This window comes from Haemaphysalis longicornis, unplaced genomic scaffold, assembly GCF_048455015.1.
Source record: "Haemaphysalis longicornis isolate Haplotype H1 unplaced genomic scaffold, Haemaphysalis longicornis Haplotype H1 scaffold_6, whole genome shotgun sequence".
Classification (NCBI taxonomy): Eukaryota; Metazoa; Arthropoda; class Arachnida; order Ixodida; family Ixodidae; genus Haemaphysalis; species Haemaphysalis longicornis.
This window is the reverse complement of record NW_027526407.1, coordinates 11,178,602-11,189,635: the sequence shown is the minus strand read 5'-3', so window position 1 is coordinate 11,189,635 and position 11,034 is coordinate 11,178,602. Positions and strand designations below refer to the sequence as shown.

Sequence of the window (11,034 nt, the reverse complement as noted above, 5' to 3'; positions counted from 1 at the left end):
ACCCGACTATATCGAACCCGTTTGCATCGAATTATCCTCTACATCGAAGTAGTATTTCTGCGCACAGAATGTATTCTATGAGAATGTATGGCAAAAATTACGCTTACATCGAACAGAAATAGCAGCAACTACCGATATATCGAACGCCAGCGGCGCAAAAGTGCCCCCCCAAGTTGGCTTTCCGTTGCGGCAGAGGAGAAACCCGCCGACGCACCCGCGAAAAGTGGTTGAGCCCGGCGGTTCCTGTGCAGCCCCAACATAAAAATGATCCTGGCCCTCCCGCCCTGTTTGCTCAGACAGCCAATCACAGGCTGTTGCCACTTCAGTTCTCTCGTCGCTGGAGAGGCGCGCGTTGTTCTATTAGCTGTTTTTGCGTTCGGATTGTTTGAATTGCCGGCGTGTGTTGGACTTGTACTGTGTAGCCGTGATGGCTAGCGCGAAGCGGCAGTAGCTGCCTTTCGCCTTGAAGCTGGAAATTATAAACAGTGGAACGTGGTGAGAAGAAGTCCGTCGTCGGCGCGGCTTCGCGGCGACGACGCGCTTCGCAGTCGACGACGCGCTTCGACGACGCGCTTGATTGATTGATTGTAGGGTTTAACGCGCCGACGCAACGCAGGCGATGAGGCGCGTCGTAGTGGAGGGCTACGGATTAATTTTGACCACCTGGGGATCTTTAACGTGCGCCGAAATCTCGTACACACGGGCGTTTTTGCTTTTCGCCTCCATCAGAAAAGCAGCCGCCGCGGTCGGGAATCGAACCCGCGACCTCGTGCTCAGCAGCGCAACGCCTTAGCCACTGAGCCACCGCGGCGGGTTCGACGACGCGCTTCGCTGCCAGCTTCGCAGGCAGCGAAGCTGCTTAAACAGAAGAAAATTCAGGACTACTTCGTGCGGAAGTGAGGTTGTTTCATTAATAAAGTGCTTTCATAAACGGTAGGTGCTTTTATGCTGTGCAATTCTTCAGCATGCATATATCGAACTCGCGGGCGTTTTTTTGCGAGTTCGGTATAACCGGGTGTGACTGTGTATATATATATATATATATATATATATATATATATATATATATATATATATATATATGTTGTCGCTAAAGGTGAACCCAAGTAGCATGCTCCTTGTAAATATTTAGAGGGAATAATTTTAGCAGGTTCTTTAAATACTTAAGATTTTTGTAAATGTTTTTGCGTGATGGATTCCTCGCTATCTATGTCCTTAAAAAGGCGTGTAATTTCGAGGAAATAACAAGTTCAATGAGATTAAACATTAATATCATCAATGTTTTCTTTCATTTGCAGCAAAAGAAGGTAAGGCCAATGTTAAATATTTTTACGCTGTAGAAGCATATTTTCGGGAATTGAGAATGCGTATAGGCGCTAATTTAGCAGTGAGATTTCTGGGAACCTCATAATGCCTAATTCCTACTACGAAAAATGCGTAGGTCTGTTTTGCTACTGTGTCCACCGGTCAATGTTAAACGGTGCCCTTAACATTGCTCGTCCCAGATGTTATTTGGGTAGATTGTTTTTCTCTCTTACTACAGTGATCGCAGCAAAAGTTCCAATGCAGTGGGACACAGTACTTTATGTTGAGGCACAAAGCCGAATAATTAGATATAAATTAGAGCAAGTGCTTCTTCGAAACAAATGACGTATTCGCACGATGTTGATATTGCTAGTCGTTTCGTAGAGTACCCACTAACAGAAATGTTCATTGGAATGTATATTTTTTTTTTTTGCAGAGGCGTTTAGTGGATTGTGTATTTCTTTTTAGCACCTTTCTGGTGGAGAACTTGTCATTCGGTAAATACATTGCGAACTGCATGAAAGTATGAAGTTATTACAAGCTCGACATGGTAATCTGCCTAAAATGTGAATATTTATGCTCTTGTGTGTGGCTTTCTCACTGCTTATTGTAATATGGCCTTGGTGGAAACGCGTTAAGAAACTGTCTACAATTAAACTACGCAAAGAAAGCGGTAAGCAGTGCCTGGCGATGAATTCATAACAAAAAACAAGACATATACGCATAGTGTACCTTCATCCCGTCAGGTAACGCTGACCGGGTGGGGACGCCGGCGAAGGGCGTGTTGATGCTGTATCCCACTTCCGCCGTAACCCTGTCTACTAAAACTGGAACTTGGTGTGGCCCTGCTTATTTTTAGGTAAGCCTAGTAGCCTTTATGTTGGTGAAAAGTCGCTGGTATTTGTGTTTGATTTAGTTTTATATCTTCTCGTAACAAAACAGTTTTTTCGGTTCGCGATTTGGTCGTTGTTTGCAGTCAAGTGATCTCACGGCAATGTCGACGCAGGTGAGGTAGATGACCGAGTTTGGTAAATAACTTTCCCCCAATCCCCAATTATTAAATATGCCAAATTCAGCAGACATTTTAAGTAACGCTGGTCGGCAACTGTTCGGCTCTGATGAAAGACAACAAAAATTAGCGATTAGAAGTTTTTGCGTGATTAGGGCGTTTTAACAAAGAATCTCAGCTTGGATACCTGTCCTCCTCTGTGGTTAGATTGTTCGGGTGGTGCGGGACTGGAACACCCATTGGAACGTTATTTTGTATTGAAAACTTTCAAACCTGCTTTATAATGGCCCGGCGAAGGCGCTAGGCCACGGAGGAGAAGAGATGAAGTGACATTTATTGCTTTCACAAGAAGTGTTGTTGACACAGGAAAATAAATGTAGCAAAAACATTGTTCTCACAAGCACAGGCGAGTATCACGAGCCGTAATACCGTATTCTTCAGCCGACCAAATTGAGAATCACAGAAAAAGTGGTGCTGAGCACAAATATCACCTTTTCATTAGTGGTGAATTTAGAATTTAAAGAAAAGTATTCTTCGGAATTGTTTAGAATGCTCTGTTTTTCAGCTAGAGTGATCAAAAAGTTTAGTGTTTCCGAATTTCGAGTTCTGCACATTTTTGAGAAATCTGTTTCGTTCAATCCGTCTTTGCAATAATTGCTCTAAATTGTTTGTTAAAAATGAACCATGATAATACAGTGCTTGGAGTTGAAACCTTGCATAAGCGGGACTACTCGCGTTGCATTGAAGTAGGCCGATCTGCTTCAGAGGCAGTAGGCCGCGCTGGTTAGGAGCCTTAGACAAGTGGCCCGTGCAACAGGTCCAGCTCTTGTTCTCACAGGACGCTGTTGAAGCCTACATTTTAAACAGTGGCCTTCAGCATCCCAGTGAGATGGTCTTTAGTTCTCCAAAACACAGCACACCAAAATGTACTTTTTCACAGGATCATGCTGATATAGAGCAAAGTGGGACAATGTTAATTGGCAATGTTAATAGTTTTCAGAATCTAGCCTGGGTCACTCGTAATACTTACACAACGTCTACTGCAGTGCCGTCAAAACAATCTGCCTTTCGAAAGGCGTGCATAAACGTGGAAAACTAGACACGCACTCATCTGGTAAACATGTATCCCTCATGCGAATGCGTCGGGGCCAAGCATGGACGTTGTTAGACGGGGATAGAAGCATGATTTTCACGGCCAATGCAAAAGGGATGTTGCTTTATTTCTATAATAAAGTGTGCGTGCCCGGCTAACTCTATCGCCATTGGGTTAATCTCTTACACAAGCTGTACGTCCCGTACGTTATACAGGTAATTACGAATTGCCAGTGCTGAGAATTAATGCTTGTTTTCGCTCGCTATGCGATGGAAGCAATTCTCTTGTTTAACTATGCCATTAGGTTTAACGTTTGCACGTAGTTTTGTTCACTTTATCGGTTTTGTACGATGCTTGTCGTTACAACAGACTCCCATTAACTTATTGCTTTATTATTGGTACATAAAGTGCATAAAGAAGTTCAAAGCACGAGTTGGCATCCTATGGGTCGTGAAATGTGCCGATTAATGCACATCCCCTGAGGCACTTCCTTAAAACACGAATGTCCTACTCAGTAAAGACTTTTAAAGGTTTCTCTACACTTATTGCCTTGTTTACGTCACCAACCTTATTGGGCGATTATGGTCCAGCAGGACTCACAAAAGTTCACAGCAATCCTAGAAGATACGAAATAGATTCTGCTGAGGCACAACAGCCAGGAGCAACCACGTCACCTATCATGGCAAATGTATTTCGTCACCAACCGAAGTCAATCATTAAAAATGATAGAAGCGTGTCTTGCTCCTATTTGTGCTGCCTTCAAATTCTGCCGCAGCTTTAGGGGTACTTCCGTGTTGCAACCGACAACCATGCATTTTGATGGCATTGGTGTTTGAAAGCTCATACGCGTAGGCTTTGTAGGTGAGCTTTCAAAAGCGCAGTTTTTCTGCGGTTTAGAAAATCTGGCTGCCAGCAGCGTACTGGCTGCCAGTACCCCGACAGGACACCGACAGCCGACAGTACTGCGCGTAAATGTGAAATTACAAGAGTTAGATCTAACTACGGTTACGAAAGGCTGCAACATCAATTACCTACTCCATTAAATACCGCGGAGTCGACCTCTAGCAATATAGAGGTTTTATATTCACTTACCAAAAGAGTGTTTTTTTGTTTTATGTGAATTTCAGGGATGAGCATTTTGTTTACACGCTTGTTCTGTCGCTTAGATTTTTTTTGGAGATTGAAGCCTAATTTCATCAGTTGCTAGGTTTTACTATGCCGTTAATTATTATTATTTATTGCCACGTCGAAGAAACTGTGTTCCATTTTTCTTTCGGGGCATTTCTGTGGACCAAATATACCCCAACTGTAACGGGGCGCTGACATTCGTCGATCCAATTAACTGAAAATTTCTCAGCGCCCACACCAGTGGCGTTTTCTGTGCCTAAATAAACTCTCTCTACGGTTGAAGCTTGAGGTATTCAAGATAGCTTGAAGCTTTATTAAAATTTGTGAGCGTGCGAATCTAATAAAATCAATATCTTTCAACCAAATATTCCGGTTGGAGAAGTTACAGACACCTACTTATTGCGCGGCAATTACGCTGCAAAGGATGAAATGGAGGCAACGGTTCAGTGTGGCCTGCAACACAATGGCCTCTGTACTGCAAAAAAGAGTAACGCTCAAAGCTAACCTAGCGCAGTTGTTTTTAACTTGCTCGGATATTTTTTGGCGCCAAAGGCGTAAAAATGCAAAGCTCACCCAAAATCCCACAATAAACTGCGACGTCAAAGAATATAAAAACAGTAACCAAATATCCTGTCTCTTTCATGTACAATTTTTTGTATAAGACACGGTATTCAGTTGAATCAGTGACATACGGGAGCATCAGCCACTAACGTAACCGCCTCGCTTTCTCCACAATAAAACATATTAACTGAACCATGACTACTATTTTTGCAATCAACCTGTAGATGCGTAAATGAGAATTCGCTTAACTTTTCTTGGTTCCAACTTACCCTATACAGGAGCTTAACGCGCATTGGGGATGTTTAAAAGTTATCACGGCTTTACCTTTACCTTAAAATATTTTGCAGGTGAAAGAACAGCATATCCCTCATTTGTCCCAAACCAAGTTTTGCGGTGTCTGAATACCTTTGTGTACGTTTGTGATTTAAAGTCATAAAAGAGTGACCCGCCTCGAGGAGAGAGTGAAGCACGTGGTTTCGAACTGGCTTGTGAAACTTCGACAATTGAAAGGGGTGAGTTGAACAATTAAAGTCTAGTTCAATTATTCATTTTGTACATAATACTCAGTGCCAAATAAGAACTAAAGATACGTGTTTTTTTGTGTTTTATAATCAGGATTGTTGAGTATGTCGCAAGATAAGCATTTGCGCCAAAACGCGCGTAATTGGTAACAATTGATCTGGAATGTTACAAACTCCGCGTTTGTTTTTTGCAGATATTGCGTCATCGGAACGTTTCTTCAAGAGACGAGTCACAGACAACATTCAATGCGAGAAAACCGACCACGCATGTCGGCGTGACAGCCTGCAGGACAAATTTCAGCGCAAATTGCCTTGCCCGACAATTCCATGGTGGCATCACAATTGCAATAATGCCGAACCTGACCGTAACCTCAGAAGAGTACTGCGATCATCACACAAAAATGCATCCAGCAAAGTCGCCGTAGAAAAATTGTGAAAAGTGCGCAAAATTTTGCCAACCCTTGGTGCTTTCTGAAGTACTAAATCACTGTGTTTTAAACCAGAAATGTTTTCTTGTTTGCACAGTTTCATGCTTCAAGTTATAAACAAAACAACATTGCTCTTGACCCTCCCGCTGCGCAATCCACTATGCCTAAACGCTGTTTGGTTCCAATTAACTACATACGAAACCTTTTCTGAATAGTTGTTTCCGCATGTTGCTTCAAGTGCCTATCATGTAGATGTTATATAAAGCCCAAATACAGAAAACATGTCTCGGTTATTTCTCTTTCTTCAGGAAGGGAGGAATGTCTATTACCAAGTCAGATTTCGCGGTGTCTTGAAACACTTCCAGGAGATCGCAAAGGGGCGTCAGGAATTCCCGTATATGCTTCAGTTTGCTTGTAGAGGAAACGCGTGTGGAGTGGAATCAGTCTTACAGAAACTGTTAGGCTACAATTATTTGCTTTTGACTATGCCTCTTTAATGCTTTTGTTCTTTAACAAAACAAAAATAATAATCCAATGTTACGCATTGCCTGTTTTATTAGCAGTTGTGGCTTCAATCTAGACGTATATATTCCAAGATTATTCTAACTGCAGCAGGATGGAAAGAAGGGCAAGTTGGTAGGTCGACATGATGTAAAAGCAGCGCGGTAGGACGAAATACACGAGGAAAGGAACCAGAGAGGCAGCGCTCTTCCTGTCTGGTTCCTTTCCTTGTGTATTTTGTTCTACCGCGCTGTTTTTACGTCGTATTATTCTGTGTGTCTGATAACTGGGGGCAACTGGGTACTTTTAAAACGTAACAAATCCACACTGATACTCTTGCAGAACCGAAAGCCTTTATCTGTACATAGAAAAAAATGTACATAGAAAAAGGAAATACTCCGTATTTAGAAAAAGATGTGGAAAAAATCGCTTCAATTATTTTTTTCCATTTAGGATTTTATAGGGAGATGGCATCTATAGCAGGTGACATTGATTACCACCACCTGACAAGAACTATTTGTAAGTGTGAATCACTCACGTAAAATGTATTGTGGCCAACTTATGTTTAAGGGTTACATTTACCATTTCAGGGCAGCTTGTCATAACAGCACGTGCCATAACTGCTTGTAAAAACAGTTTGGGGCCGAATTGCGCTACGACTAGAGCGCGTGACGAAGAGCAGCACCACTACGCATCAGCTTAGCGGCAGAAATCACTGCAAAACAATTGGTAGGAAAAACTGCTATATCGCCTTAACAAAGCTCGGTAATGGCAAGATGGGCTGGTTTAGTTTTTTGAAAAATCTTTTTACGCAACTCCAAATGTCGTTGAACTATTTTTCTCCTTTAAGTTAAGATGCCAAGGAATTCAATCATTCAAAAAGATAAATATTCTGTGGCCTCATATATTATCCCCATGTTTTTTTGTGAAGAGCTGATTTTTTTTCACATCACAGCACGGGAAGGTAGCTCAAAAAATGCAAATAGGTCAATACTTTCATATTCAAAATTTGAACTAGACTTGTTCACATCACAGCACGGGAAGGTAGCTCAAAGAATGCAAATAGGTCAATACTATCATATTCAAAATTTGGACTATATTTGTTTTGCTATATAAATGAAGTCTTACGCACTTGGTTGTGGATTTCATATCAATAACGCATTATATGCCTCCGGTGCTGTCGAACTGGCCAGATATCTCCACGGCACGCTGCGCGTAAGGTACAGAATAATATTTCAGTACCGCGTGCCAGTGATGCGAGGTGAAATCTCGCACAACTAATGGACTCTTAGAATGTAGTCTAACGTGCTGTAGGTTTCCAGCACATAAGTTGGCGCCTTTCTTGACAGTCTGGTGAACTTGCGGAAATCTCTACACCAAAATTCAAGCGAAAAAGGCACTCTGTTTAGTGAAAGACCTCCGGTACAGTGAACAATGGCTCTTTTGTTGACGAGTTTCAGGCTGCGGTTTCCTGGATATTGTCACGACGGACAAAGTAATTTCCATACTTGCTCCTGAGGCATCTACTAACGCCAATTTCTCTACTGGCAAGTGTAAAGCAAGCAAGTAATGTCGTTTTGAAGTAAACATGAAATGCGGTGACTGGGAAAAGGCCGTCGGCAAGTCGAGTTTGTCACTAAGAGTCCAGATTCTGGAACAATAATATTTACAAGCGCCGCACACACAGACACCGCCGCCTCACTCGGCGTTTTTTCTGTGTTCTGTGTGGGGTTTATTACGCCTGCCGAAATTAACCTCGACAACTCCGTGTTTTGCTCCGTGCAGACCTTGTTTGAGAAAGAAACGACCAAAAAATATTTATCCCTACAAAAACACAGCGCGAAATAGAGACAAGCATAACATGTAAAAAAGAAACACCACATCGCTGACAAGTAATTAACTTTACTTTCTTTTATCTTAATCAGACAATTCAGTAGAGTTTGCTGATTCCTTCACTTATTATTTTTTATACTGATGACATCCCCACCACTGCTTGCGATCTATTCCTATCTTGTCTGCCCCCGTCTTGTCTTCGTTATTCCCAACCACATCTCAGGCACTTCATTATGTCATTCTAAACCTGAAAACAAGAGATGGTATTCACAGCTTACACATACGGTATATCTGGTATTCCGGCAACCATTATCAAACTCTATATCCAAACTGCATCTTTCCTGGGGAAGTGAAAACGGGCAAAGTCATTTCTGTATTTTAAAATAGGAACTGCGCGATAATATCCAACTATTGCCTCATTTGCATACCACCTTTTTTTAGAAAGTACTTCAAAGAAATGGACGCCATCGCGCACTGCGAACATTGGATGTCCCGCACAGCAGCTTTAAATCGCTAAACAGCCTGATGGGGGAGGGTATGAAATCTTCCTCCTTGTCTCGGTGGGCTTATCGATTGCACTCGGCGTCTCTTGCGGCAAATTTTGGGTCCTGACGGATGCTCTCGGCGTATTGGTCGAGAACTGCTGCGTTGTGCCTAGCCTGACGCATGCATTAGCCCTCGAATGACGTCCACCCCCCTTTCCTTTCGATAGCCGCTGCAAACCTAATCTCTACCAGAACACATGGTGGCGCTCCAGTGTTCTTTGGCAGCTTATCATCCATGATGAGGTTTCATTGATTATTTTGCGTTTTTTTCTTTACGCCAATACTGGGCTCTATACCGCTCGCTTCATTGGAGTGACGAATGCACTCGGTGTCATAGGTGAAAACTGCTGCGTCCTCCCTTTGTTTTTTCTTTGCGGCATAAAAATTTCAAACCAACGGAATGCTTGCAGCTGATCATGATAGTGACGATCCTTGAATGTAATGGCGCAGGGCCAACTGGGGTGAAGAGCGCCAAAACAGTGGTTATGTATGAGGGATGAAGATCAAAACATTAAAATCGCTCAACAAGAACGAAGGTAAAATCATTAAAAGGTAATGAGGATGGCTGGTGTGGAAGGCGAGGTTGTGTTTAGGTGGAAAAATTTTACTTGTGTTACGTACTTTAAAATACGCTTGACAGAGAGCACCTGGTCGCCGGACAGAAAAAAAACGCTGGGTGTAGCGGGAGGTGTAGTCTGTATAGTTGTTGCAAATGTGCTGCCGGGCTGCCTGGAACGCCTTGCATTGCATAAGTAAGCGCATTACGTATAGGGTCTCTCCGCAGCTCCTACGCAGCGGTCTTGAACCCTCCGCGAGAAGGAACGGGTGTGTTGCATGTGTGTGCACTATCCGTAGCTTAGCAAGGAAAAGGTGTATCGGTTGTGTGCTTCCTTGTTGCATGGTCCCAAGTGTAGTTTTATTACTCGTAATTTGTTGTCTGTCTGATCACTATAATCGGTTTGCCAGGTTTTCCGGGGTTGTTTTCTGATGTGTGGCTTCATGTCGGTGTAGTGTGCTGTTGTTATGTCGACTGTAGTTGTAATAGTTGATGCAAAAGCAGCAATTTTATCTGCGGTCTCGTTCCCTGAAATTAGAGAGTTACCTGGCACCCAGAAAAAGGCCAATTGGAAGTTTAATGCATATAAAGACGTAAGGGTTCTAATGAGAAGGTTTACCACATAGTTTTTAGAATATGTTTGAGATAACAATGTCCTGGAAACAGTTAAGGAATCAGGATGAATTATGGAGTGTGAAATTTTAGTTTAGAGCTTATGGTTCACGACAAGAAGTATGCCGTAAGCCCCTGCCGTAAAGATACTGGTATATACATTCATAGTTTTACAAACGTAAAAGCTGGTTCTGGGGGCAGCCCAGGACCCAGCAGTTGCAGTCTGTCGGGCATCTGCTTAAAATAATGCACGCTGGTACTGTCGCTACAAAGTTAGGACGTGGTGCAGGATTGCACTTCTGGGCACTTAGCTTTTGTTGATATGTGTAAAAGATAGGTCGCATGATATATTATAGAGATTTTATGGGGAAATAGAATTAGTGACAGACGCTTTTATGGTATACTTTTTTTCGAAAGTTTGCCTTGCATAATAATAGAGGTAGGTGCTTACAGAAACACGAACAAGTTAGTTTCATGTGTAAAGTTCAGGAGTTCTCGGTGAAACGGTCCATGCACCCAGCGTTGCAGGTCAGGAGGGCAGCCAGGGTGGAGACTGGTTGCACGAAGGTGCCGCCGGCCAACTTGATGCAATCCCGGGCACGCCCAGAGTAGTTGCTGCACATATATATCCCCAATGGCAGTAGCGCACAATGGACAAGTGGATCCGTATGGGCCGCGGTATTGCGATGGCCAGGAGGCAGTCACCGATGGCGTAAGAGACACCCGAACACGTGGACTCAGCATTGCAACCTCTTCTCGGCGAGTTAAGTCGCCAGGAAGGTTTGAACCGCACGGTCGTATGACTGCTCGTGTGGTGCGCCGTTCCACGTGCCCGCGAGCGTCTTCGGTGAAAGGTAGTAGTGGTCGCATGACGGTACTCGGCCGGCTAGGTGAGTCTGCCTCCGTATTGCAAGGCACAGATGAACGATGCACCCATTCGAT

General features: G+C 43.2%; 1 long non-coding RNA gene across 1 annotated transcript; it reads left to right on the top strand.

Moving 5' to 3' along the window:
* On the top strand, window positions 1-6,342 carry LOC144142232 (uncharacterized). The gene is made up of 3 exons (XR_013316905.1): window positions 1-2,164; window positions 5,444-5,608; window positions 5,812-6,342. It is a non-coding gene; the product is annotated as an uncharacterized LOC144142232 (long non-coding RNA).
* The last annotated feature ends 4,692 nt before the right edge of the window (window positions 6,343-11,034 follow it).